Source organism: Chamaea fasciata, unplaced genomic scaffold, assembly GCF_029207755.1.
Source record: "Chamaea fasciata isolate MVZ Bird 193981 ecotype frontalis unplaced genomic scaffold, bChaFas1.0.hap1 SCAF_6, whole genome shotgun sequence".
In the NCBI taxonomy this organism is placed as follows: domain Eukaryota; kingdom Metazoa; phylum Chordata; class Aves; order Passeriformes; family Sylviidae; genus Chamaea; species Chamaea fasciata.
Window position 1 is genome coordinate 41502949 of NW_027094091.1, and position 20080 is coordinate 41523028.

The window sequence follows — 20080 nt, forward strand, 5'->3', positions numbered from 1 at the left end:
CATCGTGATGAAGTAGAATTTTTCCTGTATCAGATGATTAAGTTTGCAAGATTGTGTAAGCTTGGAGTTTTCCTAAGAGTAACAAAGCAGGTTAATTTACCAAAGTTTGAAGATGCAGAATAGTATAGTTTTAACTATTTTTCAGCAACTATATTTTTCAAATGGAAAATTGAGCCATCAATCAATGTTAAAAAAACCCACAAAAATATGCATCTTCTGCATTTCTAAGCATTTGTGAAACTAATAGTTAAGTATTCCACCACTTCTAAGCTGAAAACTCATCTATTTGTTTTACAGTTACTGGTTAATATATGATATAAGACTTGATGGTTTTGAAACTCATCACTGTTTGAAGTACCGTAATACTAAGCCATAGATAAATTAATTTCCTAAAAGTTGACAGTCTGGCATTTTCCAATATGTGAATGGCTAAAGATTTCATTAGACTCCCAAAACAGGCATACCTAGTGACCACACATAAAGACATAAAAATCATGTAAATGATCTGAAATTGGAGGACAGATATAGTAATGTTGTTTGCTAAAATTTACAAAATGGAGCGTAACAACATTATATGAAATATTTGTGTTTCTCCCAATAATTTGCTTGTGAAACAAAATTCCTCCATTCTCAAATCTAATTTTAAAAATTTCTTGTTACATTATCAGGATTTCCAAGATTAAAAAAAAATTAAAAAAATGTAAGTATTGTGTAAATAATTTAGTTGTCTATGTGGTAAAAAAGCATAATGGATATTTCCTGTCACATCTATGACAGGTAAGAGTGTTCATATATTTATTTTCTGCAGAACACATTTCCCCTTACCTGTATGACTTGGAAAACAAATAAAGTGACATCAACTTTTTAAATTGTGGTCCACTCCAGAGGAGACTTTAGAAGGATTTAAGATGTTAAAAATATTTATCAAAATGTTTAAAAATCCTCTTTCTCTTTGCACCTAAACTTGAATTTGCAACACCTGTGTCCTCCCCCCAGGTGTTTCTTAGGGCCCTGCAGTTCCTTTCTATGCTGGGCTGACCTTGTCTGGAGGATTCTAGCAAAGCATCTTCATCCTCTCTGAAATCTGGGCATTGGCTACACAGCTCCCAGCAGTCTTACCTGTTGCACATGCACACAGGAGTGCCTGTAAGTACTGACAAAATCTCAGCTTTGGAGGGCATATATGCCTTTTTGTGTTTTTTGGGGTTTTTGGGGGTTTTTTGGGGTTTTTTTTTGTTTTTTTAAACAAAATTGATGGTAGAACTGTTATTTAGCTGTTGGGTGCAATTACATTTTGGTGCTGCTCTTCAGCTGATAGAAATTGCTAGCACCTGTTTGGCCTCCTGCTCCTGCAAAGTGCTCGACATTGCATTTTCTTGTCCTTACACCAGCCCAAAGATCTTCCAGCAGATGCAGCACTGAGAAGTTTGCATTCCTCTTCTCCTTTGTGTTCCTGTGGCAGTGAGGGATTCTTGTTTTGAAGAAAGCAGTTGCTGACCCTGGATCTTCATTGTCACAAAGGGTAAGTGTACACTTTAAATTAAGAAAATCTGCTGTTTGAGAAGGCTAGGGGAAAAAGAAGAACAGTAGAATAAAAATGTTTTAAAGTATTTAAAAGCAGCCTTTGAGAAAGTTAAGAGACGATTTAATGGTTTTTGTAGCTTCTATATCTAATGGGGGATGAAGGGCAAGGACTACCCTTGATAGGCCTATGGGCAGTCCACCTGTGCCCTGCATCAAAAGCCGGCAGCTGCTTGTGTGTGGCTCTGTATTGCTCTGCTGTTTGCTTTGTCACTGTGTGCCCCATATCTGAGTGTTCTGTGTCTGTGGCAATTTTGAAAAGAATGCTCTGTGGCCAAGTTCCAGAAGGTTTTGAAATGGCAATTTTGAAACTGCAGCAACCTCCGGTTGCCCTTAAGGAAGAAGCACTGTAAGACACAGATAGGTACTCTTTTCTGGCACTCCTTTTCCAATGTTCTTTGTTTAATTTCATCAAATTTAATGAATCCAGTGTCAGTGAATGTGATAATTTGGCAAGTACAGCCAATCAGATATTTAGTGGGATACTACACTGTGTTTAAATTCAGTTCTGTTCCCAAGACAAAAACCACAGTTGATTGTTTGAAAAGAACGAACTAATTGTTCCCACAAAATGTGACTGCAGTATATCCACCCCATCAGTGGCTTGAACTTTTCATAAACTTCTCAGAAAGAAAAACATTGTTGGAACAATACCCTTTTAAAAAGAAACTAAAAATCTAGGTAGAAGCTAAAATATTTTATCAGGTTCTGGAAAGCTAAGGCTGAAATTCCTTCTTTAATGGCAAGGTTTGACCCCTGCTTAACTGTCTCCAGTGGGAATGCTTTAAACCATGGAGTGGAAAAGTATTCTGTGATAAAGAACTCTCAGTTTTGCTTGTGGATTTGTTCAATTAGCCATTTAAATAATGGCATATGTAATATAAAATACAAAGTGTGGTTGGCCAGCTATCCCTACCCTAAATGTTCTAATTTTTAGATTGTGCCAGTACATTTGCTCTCTGTGGATCAAATTTTCTGACACTGAGTCATTGAGTATAAAATGACTTACAGTGTCTTTCACTTTCAATGAAGTACTTTTTCTACACAAGAGATAGTTTTGTGGAAAAAGACGCCAGAGAGCCCTGTAAACCCGTAGAGTTTACTTTTCCTGTTCTATCACCTTCAGCAGAGATGGGAATTTAAAGTCATGTTTTGTTCCTTGGCCAGGTATTCCAGTGAGGGTGCTTCTGGTGTAGAGAATGCCCCTCCATTCCTCCATTCTCTCCAGATATGTGGGATTTAGGTAGAGAATTGGGGGAGGGGGGTTTGAAGATTGCAAATGAAAATGATAAGGAGAAAAGGAACAATCATAGGCTGAGAAAACCTGGCAGAAGAGGGATCACCTTCAGAGATCTTGGCAGGGCTTGGGTGTATGCTCTTTCTTTAGCTTTGCCAAGGTTTGGGCAGTTACAGGCAAGCCCAGATCTTTCCCTTTCTGCAGAAAGAATTTCAGCCACCTCTATAACCCTTCAAGAAATATAGGTACTACAGAGGAAGGTAGGTGCCAAATGAGATTTCTGAGTATGAAACTATCAGACTGGTATAGTCAAGTTGCCTAAATATCTTTATGCTACTTCTAAACTGCTACCACTAACTGTGGCTTTCTAAAATGAGGTAAATGCAAATAACTGGGTAAGTAGAAGAGTGTTTCTACAAACCTTTGCTCCTTTCCTATTGCCAGGAGCCTTTTACTGCTCAATAGGGATTTTTCGTGTGAGTAACTGGTTAAGCATAGGAACAAGCATAATGGTTTGGAGCCTGTTAAATGCATGGATATTTCCAAGCTACTCCTATTCTACAAAGAAAGGATTTCTACCCCCACAGATTTGGTGTGCCATGTTATGTACAGCATCGGGTACTTGGAACGATTTGTCTGACAATATTTCAGAAGCAAGAAATAAATCACAATTGAAACTGCAAATGGTTTCTTGCTAAAGTTCAGTCATTTCAATCATTGTCTTCAGATCTACCTACTCACTCACATATTAGGAAAATAAATTCCTCTCTTTTAAAGCTGCAAAATGTCATTACGTTTTGAACACCATAGCCATGTGACAAGGATGCCAAGAAAAACTATTTACAAGAATTACTTCAATACTATTTAAATGAGACGAAGAAATTGGCAGAAAATGTTTTTTATTGAAGAAAATGTTTTGATTGTTTAATATCAAAATTGGGAGATATATTTGTTTTTAAATATTTAAAGACAACACTTCAAACTTAATCAAATTACAAAGAGTCAGTTCATAAGGCATTTTGGGATTTTTTTGGTGGTAGGCAATAAAGATAATACTTATTTCAAAGTAAATGGAGAGAGCATTGAGTTTTGCTGAATTAGTACTTCTCACTATCACTTCAACCAACCTGTGCATTAGTAAGATTGTAATTGCCTGGATTGTTATTCCCTTTTAACATGGTTCAATTATGTTCAGGACTACGTAGTTTTTTTTTTCTTGCTTTCAATGTCAGCTGCAGAGTAGGTACCTATGTGGGTATTTTACTGAAAAGAAGATAAGAACTAAGCTTGTTCTGTTCTGTCTGCTTTCTAAGCAAGCACCATCTCCTCTCTTGTATGGAGATGCTTTTATATTTGCCTTCTATTGCTTTTCCTATCAAAGGGGTTGTTAAAAAAAGTGTTTCACCCCTTGAAACAGCAGAGTGATGATGTGGGGTACGATTTGCCCTCGACCTACATTCTCTAATAAACTATAATGATATGGCTATATATTCTATGGAGCCAAATCAGCTTTCCAACAATTTGTATAAAAAGCTGAAATCATGTGTAACACTGTAACAATTTTTATTAGTCTTGGAAAGAGAAATTTATTGTCTTGTTTTACAAAGTCTTGCAGGAGTCAGTGAGGTATGTTATTGGCAATCAAACTTCAAAAGCTTTTGCAACAGTGAAATAACACGCAGTTTGAAAACCACCAGAGGTGGTTTCCATTCCTTTTTGCTTATTTTTCACTTCCCTTTAATTAGGAAGTGTCAAAATGCATATGAGAGAAAGCACTACTAAATGTCTAACTTTAAAAATAGTGTTGAGGTCAACTAATGTGTCTAATGCCGTCCTCTCCTGAACGTAAGCATTTGGCCCTGCTCGCTCAACAGACAAACAGTGGATGCACATATGTGTAAAAGCAGATTATTTTTCTGTGTGACTAGGTCACAACAAGACCATGCCCATGAAGCTCTAGCCCAACCAGGACATTAGGTGGTAAAAGAATCACTGCTTTGTCAGGAAAGAGGTTGCCAAGGTCCTGAAATTAGTCAACAGCCATGAGAAAGTGCTTACAGGCATGGGGTAACCTTGACATTTCTATCACATTGGCCTCAGGCTTCTCCTGTGTCAGCAACTGAAGAACCCCTTGCTGTTTGACCCAAGTCATGCTGGCAGTGGAGACTTCTCCTGCCTTCAGTAACGGTTCTGAGTTTTGCCTCCCTCCTTCCTCCTTTTCCTCTTTCTCTTACACCACCCCTGGTGCCATCCGTGTTACAACCACATTTTGTAAGAACTAAGATGCACCTTTTTTGAGTTATTCTCCCTGAATGATCTGTCTGTGCTACAGCAAAAACATGAAGGCACAAAAGCAATGTTAAAACATATTTGTAGTAAATATGCCTAGATTTTAGTGAGCTGACTTATTTGAGCCCAGCTTATATCACTTTCTTATTGTTTAGTATTTCTTTCTTTTCCTTTGTTAATTGGATGCTTGATTTTAATAGAACTTGCATGATACTGCCCTTGGTAATTGACTTGTTACCATGACCAAGTATTCCTTGGACTTTTAAATGCAGAATTCCTTGTATTTACCTGTGGAAATGTGGGGAGGAAACAATCCTGTGTATCAGCACAAAGCTAGAAGTGTGGGAAAGTAGCTGGGAAGTGCAGTGCTGGCAGGGCTGCTGCTTCTGTGGTCCCCTGTTCCAGGATTGTGAGCTCTGTATAGTGTCATCTCCAGTACGTGTCTTCAAGTAGCCAAAAATCCATGCAAATATTTTGAACAAAACCAGGTGTGAGTGGAAACAGAGGACCACTATGACTTTTGCAGAAACTATAATTTTGTGGTTTGTTGTGAACTTCAGTGCTGGCTATATTTGATAACTGTGGTATTTATAATGAAGGGCTAGGATGGTGGTTTCCATGCTCCAAACTGTCAGGCCTTGGTACATGGCCTTCACAAGTATGCTGAATATAATAACAGCTCTGGACTCACAAAGACTCAGCTCACTGCAACCGTGTAGCCTCCCTGACTTTCTCATGTGCCTGCTGGTCTATAGGAGATGCTGAATAATTTATCTAAAAGAGGAAAATGTGGTTAGGCTATTGGTAGCTCCAAGAATATGAGACACAAGAATAATGATCCAGATGAATTTCAATTCCATTGAAGTGAAAAAGGAACCTGCTGCACTTTGAGCCTAAATGTCACTTATTTTCTTTTCTTGACTTCACTTCCTGCCAAGATATGTAGGCCCTATGTTAGCAGTCAGAATGGGGAGTCTGGGGGAAAATTAGGAGTCTGGGGGGAGATTTCCACAAAAACACAATGTGACATCTTTAGCTTGGCACAAAACCTGTTTCTCTTTTCCCCCAGGCTCTTGCAAAGCTTAACATGTATGAAGATTTATCTTCACTCATGTAAATATTCGTTTGAGGAATTTCATTAACATAAGTAGATGCCTAACCTCGTTCGTTCCAGAGATGGTTTTATGTGCTGAAACAGAATCTCCATTTTGCAACACGTACAGTTCTCTAAACTTCCAGATAATAATTGTGACAGAATAATTGGATGTTACTATGGATTTTTTAACAGGGAGGAAACAATATGAGAGTCTTATTTTTCTGGGAAGTTTTTATTCTGCTGTAAAGTGCTCTGAACAAACTTGTCATGCTCTACTTTTTGAGCTTTTTATTTTTCCACTTCTGGCAGAGAAACAGGAGACAAGATATTTGTAGCGGCACTAAAATGGCTTGTATGCATATTGGGGAAAAAAAAAAATCCCAAAATGATAATGGTGTGAACCTTGCACCGAAGAGCTGGGGTGACTGCAATCCTAGAGGCTTTGTCAGAAATGGGTCATAGGAGTTTCCTGATGTAGGGGCCCGTCCCTTAGATTCTCATCAAGTTCTTGCAAAAATCTTTGAAAAGAAAGAGAAAACTTTAGGGTGTGATTCTTCTGACCAATTTCAGATGCCTTCTTCATGGCAAAAAATGAGTTATTATATTTCATTCTATTGTCTGTAAAGGGAGATTATTTCAAAACTAGTCAGGTACATTTATTGACACAATTGAAACCACCCAGGGTCCTTCAGTGCTACTTTAACACTTAGATAAGTAAGTAAATGCTTAGATAAATAAATAAATATAAAATTGGTATTTTATCCAGACAGAAAAGTTTGTCTTGATATGTTAACTACTACAACTGGAAGTAGAGCGTTTACATAAATTATTTATTTAGAAATTTCTGTCTTGTAGCCAACTGGCATGTTCTTGTTAGTTCCATCTCCTTAAAAATATTAGAAATGTTTAGAATAATCTGGGAAATTTAGTAGTTTATGTAATTTTATGTATTGGGTTTTTGTTTGCATTCTTCTTCATTTTTTCACCTTCATTCTTTATCTTATACATATGCACAGACTGTTACAGATTGAATTTTAATTTTTTTATATATATATAAAAAGAGATTTAACCCAAACTTTTCCTCATCTAAGACGCTCTGAAAAAATCATTAGTCAGGGAAGACCTCAAAAATAAGTAGCATTTAACTCTAATGTGTTTTGTTTGCCTGTCTTTTCTTTTTGGAAGTTTATTCAAGAACTTTTGTTTCAAAGGAAATTGTTTTTCCAAGTTCCTAATGAAATTTATTGCTTGAATTTCATTTATGTTTTAGTTATTTTCCTGAAATGTTCTGCATCTTAGCTGAGTTGTGAACCTCCAGCCAGCTCCCTGAATGTGGTGTCAGTATTTTGGGTTCATTCCTGCCTTGCCCTCAGTCAAACTTCAGTGTGGTGCTGCAGCTTTTTGGTACCAAAAAAGAGGTCAGACTTAGTCTGTCTTCCTAGGAGGGCTCCTTTCACTGTTAATGCATGAATGTACTGGGTGATAGAGATTAAAGCTTCAATGTAGTTTATAGTTTCCTGATCACCTCAGGGAGGTTGTAGCAGGACCCGTTGAAGAGTTTTTAGGTTTTGTGCTATGTTTGCTATCTCTTTCCAGAGGAATCCAGGTATGTGTCTGGCTTTGCAGAAATGTGATTAATTCCAATACTGTAAGTTGGATGTGAGCAAACACCATCACGGCTTTTGCAGATCTGAAGCATTTAGCAATAAATTATGCATTACAAAACAAACAGCCAATGCAAACGTGTTCACTTAAGTAGCATCTGAAGACCAGCATTTCTGACTAATTGATATCTGGTGTGTAATACAGGTGCACAAGGAGAAAATAGTATTTGTCAATAAATACTCAGTTAACTGCAGTCATAAATTTCTTCATTTAATGGCTCCATTATTTTTTCCCACTTGACTGAAGTCAGGTGTTGCACATAAGATTGGCATCACCCTGGTGGGTTGTGTAAATTATTTGCACTGTACTGTCACTATGCTAGACTTGAGCAGACTGTATAGACATCACTGTCAATTGTTCACTGTGTGGGGGAAGGGGGATAGTTTTGTAGTTATATTGCCGCTTTCATTTCAATAAATAATAATAAAAAAGCTTTTAATTTATGCCTGTGATGTTATTGTAACAGCAAGGAGATTAAAGCAAAAAGAGGCAAGGCAAGCGCATTCCCTGGGTTCTTCTCTTAGTAGATTTGTCTGGCTTCTGCAGTTGAATAAATTCCATTTTATCCTAACCCTGGTCAGGAGGAGGCAGGTCTGTTGCAATACTGCATTTTCTCCTGCCTCAAGAGCTCCAATAATTTTGCAAGTACAATTGTTTTTGTGCTGCTGTTGACTTTGCATGGGCTGTGAAATGTCATGGTTGTCTGTGTCATAGAGGCATTGATCATCATCTGGGGAAATCATTGGAAAATGTTATGTGGATTTTTAATTTTTTTTTTTTCTCACAGCTGGTATTGTAAAACATTAAGAAAGGAGATGTGGTGTAAATATACACTCTGACAGTCTACTAAAATGTAATGATGCAAACTTGTATGCAAGTGCAAGTATAACTATTTACTGCTCCTCTCTTTTCTGGTACACAGGAATAGTTGTTTCTTCACCTGATGCTTCTGAGAATAGTGCTGTTAAAGCTCTGTCAGCCTAAATGTCAATACTGATAGCTGATTTAAATTTCTAACTCTGATGTATTTACAAAAGCCTTAACTGGTCTAGAGGAGCAGCGTGCTTTCATAGCTCATCGCCTCAGTAGTCTTGTGTTGGGTCTGTGGTGAGAGAGCTCTCTTCTCCCTTGGTGCTCTATTTCTGCATATTCATAAACACTCATGGGGCTGGAGCTGGGAAATTTGAGCTCAGATGTAGTGGGTTTCATGAAAGTAAGTGCACAGGGTTTAAAAGAAAAAAAATATTTTGGGTAGTTGCAATATACTTTGCACTCCAAACTTTAATTTTTCTCCCCATTAAAAAAAGTATGATTCTCACATAGAACTGAAAATAATTACAAAAGATTTTTGCAACTTTAGTGAAAAATGGCATTTATTACCAAAAACCAGAATTTTATTCAACTTACTAGGAAACGTAACTTGCCATTCTATTAATTCAAAATTTGCTTATATCATTATCCTTTTGGGGTTTTTTTGGCCACTGGAAAATTTCATGAGACTTCATGTTTTCATATCAAAATATGAAAAAAATGTTAAACCATGTCCTCCACTCTGAAAAATAATGGAAGAGTGCTGCTGTATTTCTAAATTCTTTACTTCTGGGTTAAATCAATTATTTCAGCACTATAAAGAAAAAGCTCATGTCACACACAATAATTACTATATAGACATTCTCTAACACCCAGAACAAACATCTGGATCATGTTGACTGACTTTTCACCATGGCAAAAAGGATGAATGAAATATAATTCCTGCTTTCTGATATCATTAGGATTTCTTCAATCCCACAACAGCTGGGGCTCACAATATATTGTAAGCATTTTGTTAAGTGTTGCAGATGTTATGTGTAAAAAAATTCACACAACTTACTATGAAGCAACTCCTGTGTCAAATGTAGGAGACAAATGAATCAGTCTTTACATGAAGTCTCTGTTAGTCATTAAGTTGAGCAAAATATAAAATCCTGATGTCTTTGCAAGATATATTAGTAGTATCATAATAAAGTAATAACAGCTAATTGTTTATTAATAGATTAAACTGTTATATTTTCATTTTCTGCATGTGGTTTTGGGGGTTTATTTCTTGGATCTGTATGTATGTTTGATTTTCCTAAGTATTTCTAATGCTCTGTCATCTCTAGAATAATATTCTTAATACAGCATAATCTTTGCGATAAACTGTAGCAGACTGGCTCTGGGACAAAAAAAAAATCTGTGCGAAACTATGGTCTGAATTTTAGGTCTCTTGTTAGGTTTAAAAGAGAAAATGTGCATTAAAAATAGTTTGACTCTTTTATGTGGTGGATTAGCCTGAGTTTGGCTTCTTTGAAATCTGGTAATCAGATAAAGTTCTGCACAAAGCAACTGCAGCTCTTTGCACTAGTGCTTATGGTGCGGACCAGCTTGAGGTCAGTGATCAAAATGAAGGTACATTTCAAAGAATTTCTCTTGGGAATGTGCCCTGAGAACTGCTGATGGATCAAAAGCACTGGCCTGTGGCAATGAAAAGACACAGAGAAGCACTTACTGTCATGGAAGTACAAACTGTGTTTGCAATAGCACTTGGCATCTTTTGTAAAGTGCATGGCTATCAGGACAACGGGAAGCATGACAGCCTGCCTTACGTACTTAATCTTCTGAGCAGAATTATTTAACCAGCTGTGGCACTTCTCTTTCATGTCTGAACAAGGACGCCTAGGCACTGGTGTAGGTTTTCTGAGAGTGAACCCAGTCCATTTTCTTTGACAGTGGAACTGATTCAGTGTTGCTGAAGTGAATGTCTTCATCAGGGGGGTTGGCCCTGGCCATCCTGACAGTGCCTTCAGGTAGGATTGTGATGTGCACAGTCAAAGGCAGAGATAGAAGTCCTCCAAAATTAGAAAAATAGGGGCTTTTCTGCCACACTTGAGCACGAGGGAAGATTTTCCTACTGACTTTATAATTTCCCAAAACCGCAGGCACTTCTATTGGCTGGATTTTGTATCCTGTAGAGGTGAACAGAAATAATACCATCCCACTTAATGTCTTGAACTTGTTCTGCCATGACAGCTGAGTGTAATGACTGCAGACTTGAGTGATACAGAAGTAGTCTGGTAATTAGCCTGTAGCTATTATATTTTAAGAAGGTAAGTGCCCACCCAGGATGAGCAGTACCTGTGTTTAATGATGAATGTAACAAAATAAAGAGTGTGTTAAAGTCACTAGAGTGATTTTAGAAAATTGCTTTAATATGTCTTACACATGCAGTAGGCCCAGGATGACAATCAAAACTTAAGAACTGCCTGGAAGGTCTTATATCAGTGAGCAGGAAGTTGATTAAAAACAGGAATTTACATTTTGGGACTGTTAAAACTTGTGGTTATCATGCTTTGTCTGTGCCTTTGTATTGGAAAGGAGAATTCCTGCCATATGGGATATCTGTGTTCATTTTGCTCCTGTCTTTGTTCTGATGATTCTCCTTCCCATATGACTACTGCTATGTACTAGGACTCACCTCAGTGAATGTACAGGCTGACTTCTCAGATGTCACTTGGAAAGTTACACCAAAATTGAGGGGAATTAATCTGTAAAATTGTGAAAATCTTTTCGTGTCTGAAGCTCTGATGAGAGCACTGCAAATGAGAACATTAGTATAGTTATTATGTCTCATATCAATTACAACTGAAATATTTTCAGCTAATGTACACAGCTGCTGCTTTGTCATGTTGATATCCAGAACCAAATGGAGAAAGAAGAGACAGGAACAGCATGAAGGGCAAGAAGATAAAATAGGATTCAGTTTTTTAACTTAGGCTCATATGGGACTCTCCTTAGGTGGGAAAAAGCAGCAGCAAAAAGGAGGCAAAAGAGATGGGACACCAAAAAAAGACTAATTTGGTCTGATGGTTGCAGCTCCCCAAGCAGATGTGCTGCTAATGCAACAGAGTTGTTTGCAAGTATTTCTTGCGGTTTTTTTTCCCCTAGTCTTTCCCTTAGAGACTGGAAACACAATCCGGAAAGTAGCCAGTAGCTTTGCTTTAGCTCACACTCAAGTATGAAAGTGCCAGAGGTACTTGGCAAAGGGGCACAGAACAGAAATGGATTAGATTTTAAGTGCTGAAATGTTAATGGGGCCCAGGGAAAGTTGTCTCATGAGCATACTCTTTTGTAAGTATCCAGTTTGTACCCTCCTCAGAAATATCCAAATTCAGTCAGCAGTAGATAAAATATTCTGGCCGCAAGCCTAATTCATGAAGGCAATATTTGCTAAACGTTGTTTAAATCTATACTGACAGCTACTTTCAGACCATCATTAAGCAGGTAGACAGATTGAAATATTACTCAATACTGGTTTCAAGTACAGAAAAAACATTTCTATCCCATTTTCTTTAAAATATTAACCTTAATGCAAAACGTAAAAGAATAGATGAACTGAGAAGTTCACCTTGTGTTTACACTTGTGTCCTCTGTGACGAGTGAGTGAGTGAGAGGCAGCTACCTACTTGCACTCCTTTGCTACCACAGGTAAGAGTATTCCTAAAGGGGCAGTACTTGTATTCCCAACTTTGTCTGCTGAGATATTTACATGCATCCCCAGAATGTGCCTGCTCCTAGTTCTTGTTCATGACTGTTTGAACACAAAATGTAAAAACCGGGTAACAGAAGTGACAGTATTTTCTTGGGTATGTAAGTTGTTATTTAAAAGTCCAACAGTTATTTAAAGTCCAATTATTATTTAAAAAATCCATTTTTGTACTCTCTAAATTCTTTCCTTATTTTTTTACAGTCTTGTCTTATAATGGTCCTGATGCTGATGGTGCACTGGACTGCACTAACGTTTCAAAACAGGGATGTGCTTTGAAGCAAATCTCTGGATTGTCCCCAGTTTGGATTAGATAATGGGGGACGGGAGGTGGGGAAAGGGTGGGAGAAGGGGTCGTCTGCAAGCATATAAAATAGATTTCAAACATACTAAAGTGAGATATATCATCTAGGCATCTAGTTTGCCTCTTTTCCAATAAGGGGCATCTTGTGTGCCCCTTATTTCAAGTTGCAGTAGGAAGAGCCATATATTTTTTGATGATTAAGAGCAAATGGTAATAGAAAACAAAGGGAAAAAGACCCATTTTTAATAAGTTTTTGTTAAGATTATACAAATAATTAATGTTCCATTAGAGCTTTGTTTCAGTAAGTAATTTTTAGCTTGCTCTTCAGATTTGGGGATGTCCTCCAGTGACAGTGCAGTTTTTTCTGCATAGGTCTGCCAACAGTGAGTGATGTTTCAGACCAGTCAGAGTTGTGCTAAGCTTCCTCTGCTCTCCCTAATTATGTTAGTATGGAAAAGGGCAGAGCATAGTGGTGGTGGGGTGGTATTTCTCTGAATACTCTTACAGATTAGGTAAATACATGGTTCAGGAGCCACCCAAAGCAGAGGGAGTGGTTTTGGAATTAATTAATTTTCTTGCACAGATTAGTATAGAAAAAACCCAACCCAAACAAACAAAAACCCACAAAAAATCACCAAATAAAAACCAAACAACAAAACACAACAATAAACATACATGTGAGTAGTTGCAGTTTGGTGGCATCAAGCTTAACTATATATTTTACTGTAAGAATAAGCCTCATTTTGGTTTGTTTTGACTACTCTGACCCTAGACTTATCTTTCTTTAACCCTTATTTTTAAACAGACAGTGGATTTCTTTCCCCCCTCATTTTGTCACAGTACAGGGGGTTTTATGAGCCTCTGCCACATTACCCTTCAGTGCTGTCCTTGTCAGGATGAAAACAATTGATTTAGTAATTTCTTGTGTGGAAACAAATACTGAAAATCCCCGTTACATTTATTTTATCATTTAAAAATTCTACTATTCTCTTCATAATCTTGTGCTTCCCCTGTAGTTGTGCTCCAAATTGAAAATGTAGGCATGTTTACACTGACCCGATATCTTCATAGGGTTATTCACTGTACCTTTAAGAGTTATTATACTGTGGACCATTTTCACTGCACTATAAATAGGAAGTGCTACTCACATCACTTGCCTGTGTTGGGACTGGGATATAGGCCCTTCCTGGGAGCTCATTTCACTTGGCAGTACAGGAAACTAAATTGATGAAATAGTTATTCTACACAATATCTGACTAAGTGGTTCACAGAAGGGAGCAATGGGAACCCAAGCTCTCTGAAGGGAAGGATGAAGTCCTTTTGCTTATCAACTGGGCCCATAAAACTGCAGCCGTGATTATTTTTTGCGTGTCTCTTACACATAAGTTGGGGACTGCTAGTGGTCTCTGGGCAGGAGGCTTAAACTGTATCATAGGAGATACGAGAGTGAAATGAGATCACATGAATGACAAATTCTGCTTAATTTGCTAATTTCTTGAACTTTAGAAGTTATGATGAGCTCAGGTGTGTTGCTGTGTCTCAAAGCACATGAAAAGTGAAGTTATTTTAGACACAGTGCAGGGGATAACTGAAGTATAGAAACTTTCCTCAAACAAGAAATCATAAGCCTGTGTCACTTTTGCAAATGACTGTAAAACCAATGACTTTGAATTGTGTTATTGTGACTGGTCAGTGGAAGCTGATTCAATCGGGTGGATGTTTGCTAGTTAGGATGCATTTGCCAGGACTGTGTCACATCTATTTATAAGAATGGTGGTAAAAAGTTCAATGAAGCAAGAGGAAAGCTAAGTTCAGTGTTATAATTACAATGAACTAGATTAGAATCATAAGTTTTCTTTTTTTTCTTAAAATAATTAATGATAAAATTCCTCACTGTTCCAAATGGAAATAGGTAGTTCTGAGATTTTCTCGTGATGTATTATATGTTAAAGAGTTTGCTGATTCATGATAATTTATTATGAAAAATTATTATTGTCCCAAAATCTGATGCAGATTTGCTTAATATTTTTCTGCTTCAGTGTAAATAATATTTGCTCACCAAAAGCTGGGACTGCTGTTAACCAATCCTACACAAAGCCTTTAAAGTGTCAATTTATTGCTTCCTCTGTGTATTTATAGTGTAAATAGTTCTCTGTTAGAAATTTTATTCTGAACCACTTTGTCAGTGGAACATAAAAAAATCTCTTACAAGGAGTTTAATAATCCAATTGAAGTTCATTGTGTTTAAAAAACTTTCAATCTGCAGCTCTTTCTGTTAAAGGGCTGGTTATGGGGAGTTAGCACCTGCCTGTAATCTCAACAATTTCTGCAAAGTTTTGAGAAGAAATTGAAGTGGAAGAAGTAGCAGATTATGAAACTGAGATGAAAAGGTTTGGATTTCAGGTGACTGCCTGAATAGGTTCAACCCTTAGCTCTGCTTTAAGAACAAAATGGGACAGTAAACTGAGTGTACATGTTGAAGAGGCAAGACGGGAAGCATTACCCTTCCATACTAATTTGACACCCGACGCAAGTCTTTATATTACACTTGCTTTGAGGTTAGTTGAAAACATTTTAACACTCAGCACACTTGATTTCTTCTTTTTTAAACTGGGGATATCCTGGGAACCATCAAGTGCCAAATGCTTTCATCAAAGCCATAAACAAAAGGGGATTCTATAGGAAATCCATTTATTCTCAGGAGGTTTCAACAAGACACATTTTCACTTATTCAAAGTGGAAGGATAAATCTGTAGCTCTTTTTAAAGAGATTTACTTCATGGCCCTAGGAGGCAGACACAATACTGGCTTTGAAACAAAAACTGTAACAAAAGCATCCTCACCAGGCTCAGTAAATTGTGGTAATGTTTTATAGGTCTGCAATACATCTGCATGTGAGAGCTGTTCAGTTACTGCCCAACCTAGCAACATAGATAGCCTGTGAGGGGGAAAATATGTGCTGTGTGGATGCTGATTTTTGATCAAATAAAGTAACATTGAGTGAATTGGCTTCTTAAACAAAACAGAGAGCTGTGCTCTGATAGCTGTGATCATGAGACAGAAAATTACTTCTACAGCAATGCAAATCTTAAAAAAAACAACCCGGTGTTTTACCTGTATTTAATCTTTCTTGTCACACATCACTTTTATACATAAACACACTGGTAATAAACCTTGCCTGACTTATTTAAGGGTTCATGGTTGCTGCCACAGCAGAGGCTCCCAGCTCAAATGTTGGGGTGATGTTACTGTATAAATACAGTGAGGGGAAGCTGACTAGTTTTGGAGATTGGCTCCTGCTTCACATAATAACCTATATATATGTTTTTTGGTGGTAGAGACTACTTCTGTTTGTATTTCTACCAAGCATTGGGGTGTCAGGAGCTAATTGACTGCTTGTTTATTTAGTACAAAATACAGAAATGTTTGCTTCTGTATATTTTCTGGATAGATAAGTTTACAGCATCTATCAGAACTCTGTTCTAGGGTTATATATGGGCCAGCACATGCTGGACCATTCACAAGCATCCCTCCCTCCATGGTATATGAAAACACTCCACAGAAAGGTACTTAATCAAATCCAAACTGCTATAGACATTTGACCAGTGATGTGTGGACATGAAATACAGAATGCTGCAGGAGTACAAGCAAGGCTTTCATCTGCTGATCAGTGTCCTTCCTCCTCAGTGATAGCGTTTGCCAATGGAAATTAAAATGTTCGTACCATCCTGATCTTAGAGTCTAGGACTATAGCACACTACAAAACAATACCAAAAAAGACTGCAGGAACTGTCTGAGTTAATTTCTCATCTGTTGTTTATAAGTTTGGTGAAAATACCTATTTTTACAAAAAGTTGGTTTGTAAAGAATCACTAAAAATCGTAATTCTTATTGTAAGTTAAAGTGTGTTTTAGTTGCAGAAAACACCTTTTTTCTGACAGAAAATTGTTTGAGTTTTTTAGTTTGCTTAATAGAGAGACAGTTTAAATCAGCATTATGCATACTATATAAAAAATGGAAATGAACTGCAAAGTTAGCAGTGCAATCCTGATATATAAAACTGCTTAAACATATGTTATGTATGACCAAATAAAATTAGCAGTGGGAATTTCTGGTTGGTTTTGGTGGGGCGATGTTTTGTGTGGTTTTTTGTTTGTTTCATTTGTTTGGGTTTTGTTGTGTTTTTTGTCCTGAAGCTATGGCTTCCAGATGTGCAGGATCAGCAGTAGTCTTGAGAGTTTTGATGATGTGTTGTGGCTGGAGGATTGAGACTTTAAAGATGCAAGTAATGTGCAGAAAAAAAGAACTGCAAGGAACTGCAGACTGGCTGGAAACATTAACGTTTACAGGACAAAATTAAAGCATATGAAAAACAATAGCATAGGAATCATTATATTTTTCATACAGAATAATTCAGGCTGGCAACGTATTAAGAGAAGATAGTATATAAGACCTCCATTGCTTCAAATTGTGTTATACTCTGATTTCAGTTATGTAGGCTGAGCTAAGAGGACAAAATCCTTTCTAATGGATATTGCTTCATTGAAATTCATGGGTTTTATTATTTGTTGATAATCTGTACTTTATATGCATGTCTTTACATTTTCCCCTGGAAATAAAAAACATATGATTTCAAAAGTACACAAGACAGAAAAATACACAACACAATGATAATTGGAAGACGTAGCAAGTTATAGACATGTCTTACTAGGGTATTAATTTGGCTGCTCCACAGAAAATGTGGTAGACATTTTTGGTATATTATTCCCTTGAAAGTGTGTTTAGATTTTGTTAGACAGATTCTGATAATGCTGGTGCAGCCCATTTTAAGAATTAGAATAGACACTGTTTTTAGGGTCAGTTCTTGCCCAGAAACTCCTAATGTGGCTTCCTCACAGAAGTCACATGAACAGAAGAAGAAGCAGTCTTTCCAAGTCTATAGTCAGGATATTGGGAGCTTTGATGAGAATAGAAATTATAAAAAAAAGAATAGGAATGGATTAATTGCTTGGGTCAGCACTAGACTGAAAAAAACCTAGCATCCACAGTTGGCTTCAAATTAAAATTCAGTTTCTTTAGGATAGTAGCAATGTATTATTAAGGGAGTGAATGGTTTAATTCTTTCTTAAGCAACAATAATATTTTGGCATTGACATTGTCTTCAAGGCTTGTAAGAAAAAAGTGTGACTTAAACCCAGCAGATATAAATAACAAGTCAGGACATATGTTTCCTATTCACATTTACAGAATATTTTCATGTACCTTTTGGGAGTTTAAAAACTATTTGTAAGGTAGGCAGTTTTCCTTTCCTCATCATATGTAATAATACTATTTCTTTTCATAAAAAAACCCCAGTAGATAACCAGTACTCAGAACAAATCTTGGATTGTTGGGAGTAAGTTTCTAAATAATGTGCTTAGATCTCTGTGCTCATCCACTCATTACACAAAAAAAAAAAAAAAAAAAAAAAAAAAAAAAAAAAAAAAAGCTTTTCTCTTTGAAAGAATAGGTATAGGGCAAATCTAGCAGGTGATTCGCAATCCCTTAGAATTTGCTTACTCCTTTCTAAAGAAGTTCTGCATTTATCCCCAGTGAGAATCAGTCCAAGATGTCTATATAACTTCATCATACTGTCTTGAAAAACTCATAAATTATGGTGAATTGAATGTTCTGTCTCTTCCTCCCAGTAGTTGAATGATAATTGCATGTACTTGTGGATTTTTTAATATTCAGTGGATGTCACTGAAGCCTTGAAGTCATGAACCTCAGCTGGCTTGTGTACAAAGAGCAGTTGGGGCTTGAGGTGTGAAACTCTGCATATACAAACAGAGAGCAAGGAAAGGAAGCAGTCACTCCTGTGTGGGGAAGGGGGAGCAGGAGTTGCTTCAGTATCACAAGCCAAATTCATGAGCAAATCATGTGAGATACAGATAATTCACACAGGGACAACTTCTCAAACATCTTCCTCACCCTCCCCTTTGCCCCCAAAATGAGACAGGTTCTGATGGAGTGATTTGTAAACTTTGTGGGTAGAGGATATCTAAGACAAGATAGTTCAGGACATTGAGAACAGACCAAATGTTGTCCTATTTGGATTCAAATCTGTTGTTAAACCTTTCAGCCTATGTGCCAGCCATGTAAGAGGGAGGACATATGTAACAAATGCCCATCATTGCCTATAAGTTTGTGCCTATATTAAAACTGGGATACCTTGCTGACTTAACCTAGTTTAGGTACTTGGACACTTTAAAAGAGATTTACATGTTATTACATTCTCTAATACTTTTCTTGCCCTAATAAGTGTTTTAGGCTTTCTGTATTGTTTTCTATACCAATTGATTTTATTTAGCTCAATTAAAAGTTAATGCATGTTGTTTTGAAGAAAATAAAATGGTGAGTGAATTGGTTATAAAATATCTGAGGCAAGAGGATATGGCAATAGGAGAAATTTGGTTTCTTCAAATTCAGTAAATCTATGCAAAACAGAAAAAAAAAGACATATCTGTATAGATTTGAGTGAATTTGGTGATAAGCAGTGAAAAATGTATATCAGATATCAACCATAGATTAGTCTTCCGTGTGGTAGAAACTTTCACTGTCTCAAACCACTACATGGTTTTTTCCCAAGCAGCTTAATATTAAAATATAACTTGATTTTAAATGCACTTTTCCCTTAGAGCAGATATAGTTTCATTTTAATAGAGTAGGTGATCAATTAAAAGTCTTTGTGAGCTTCTTGCTATAATAAAAAAAAAGAAATCCACAAAAAACAAGTAAGACCAGTCTTGTGACTGACAGTTTTATTAATAAGATGATATGAGAGGAATCTTGGAATCCAGAGCAATAGAAGGCTAAGGCTCCTGCTCCCTGTGGACAAGAATGAGATATAAATCTTAAAAATTAAATTCTTTACATTCTTGAGACTAAGTTGAAAACAGTAGTTTATATTCAGGCTGTCTTAGACTATTCATGATTAAATTGTTGCTGCATACAGTAGGATGTAAATACATATCCAGTAAGCTTTTCTCAGTCTGACATGCGCTACTGCCACCAGTCTCCCACGACTTTATCACTACAACTCCCTAGCAACAATCAGGGCAGCTGCTCTATGTGTGCCACATACAAATATTTCATAACCACCCACAGAAACAGGTAGTGTAAGCTCTCTAAATATCATGAATGTGAGCATTCTGTATCTTTGTATATTTGCATTCTCTGATAAAATATAGGATTAAATATACATTAAAAATCTAGTGGTAATGCAAATAACTGTGGTCAGTTCTAATATTCAGGCTATTTCAGAATAATTTCAGGTGTGCTCTGTTTTCTATTGTGAGTTAAGCTTAT

At 36.9% G+C, this 20080-nt stretch overlaps 1 long non-coding RNA gene across 1 annotated transcript in view; it reads left to right on the top strand.

Moving 5' to 3' along the window:
• The first annotated feature begins 1045 nt into the window (after positions 1 to 1045).
• Positions 1046 to 20080, top strand: part of LOC136290641 (uncharacterized) — a 34738-nt gene continuing 15703 nt past the window's right edge. The window contains exons 1-2 of the long non-coding RNA XR_010721271.1: positions 1046 to 1146; positions 1392 to 1522. This is a non-coding gene — a long non-coding RNA (uncharacterized lncRNA). The remainder of the gene's footprint in view (positions 1147 to 1391; positions 1523 to 20080) is intronic.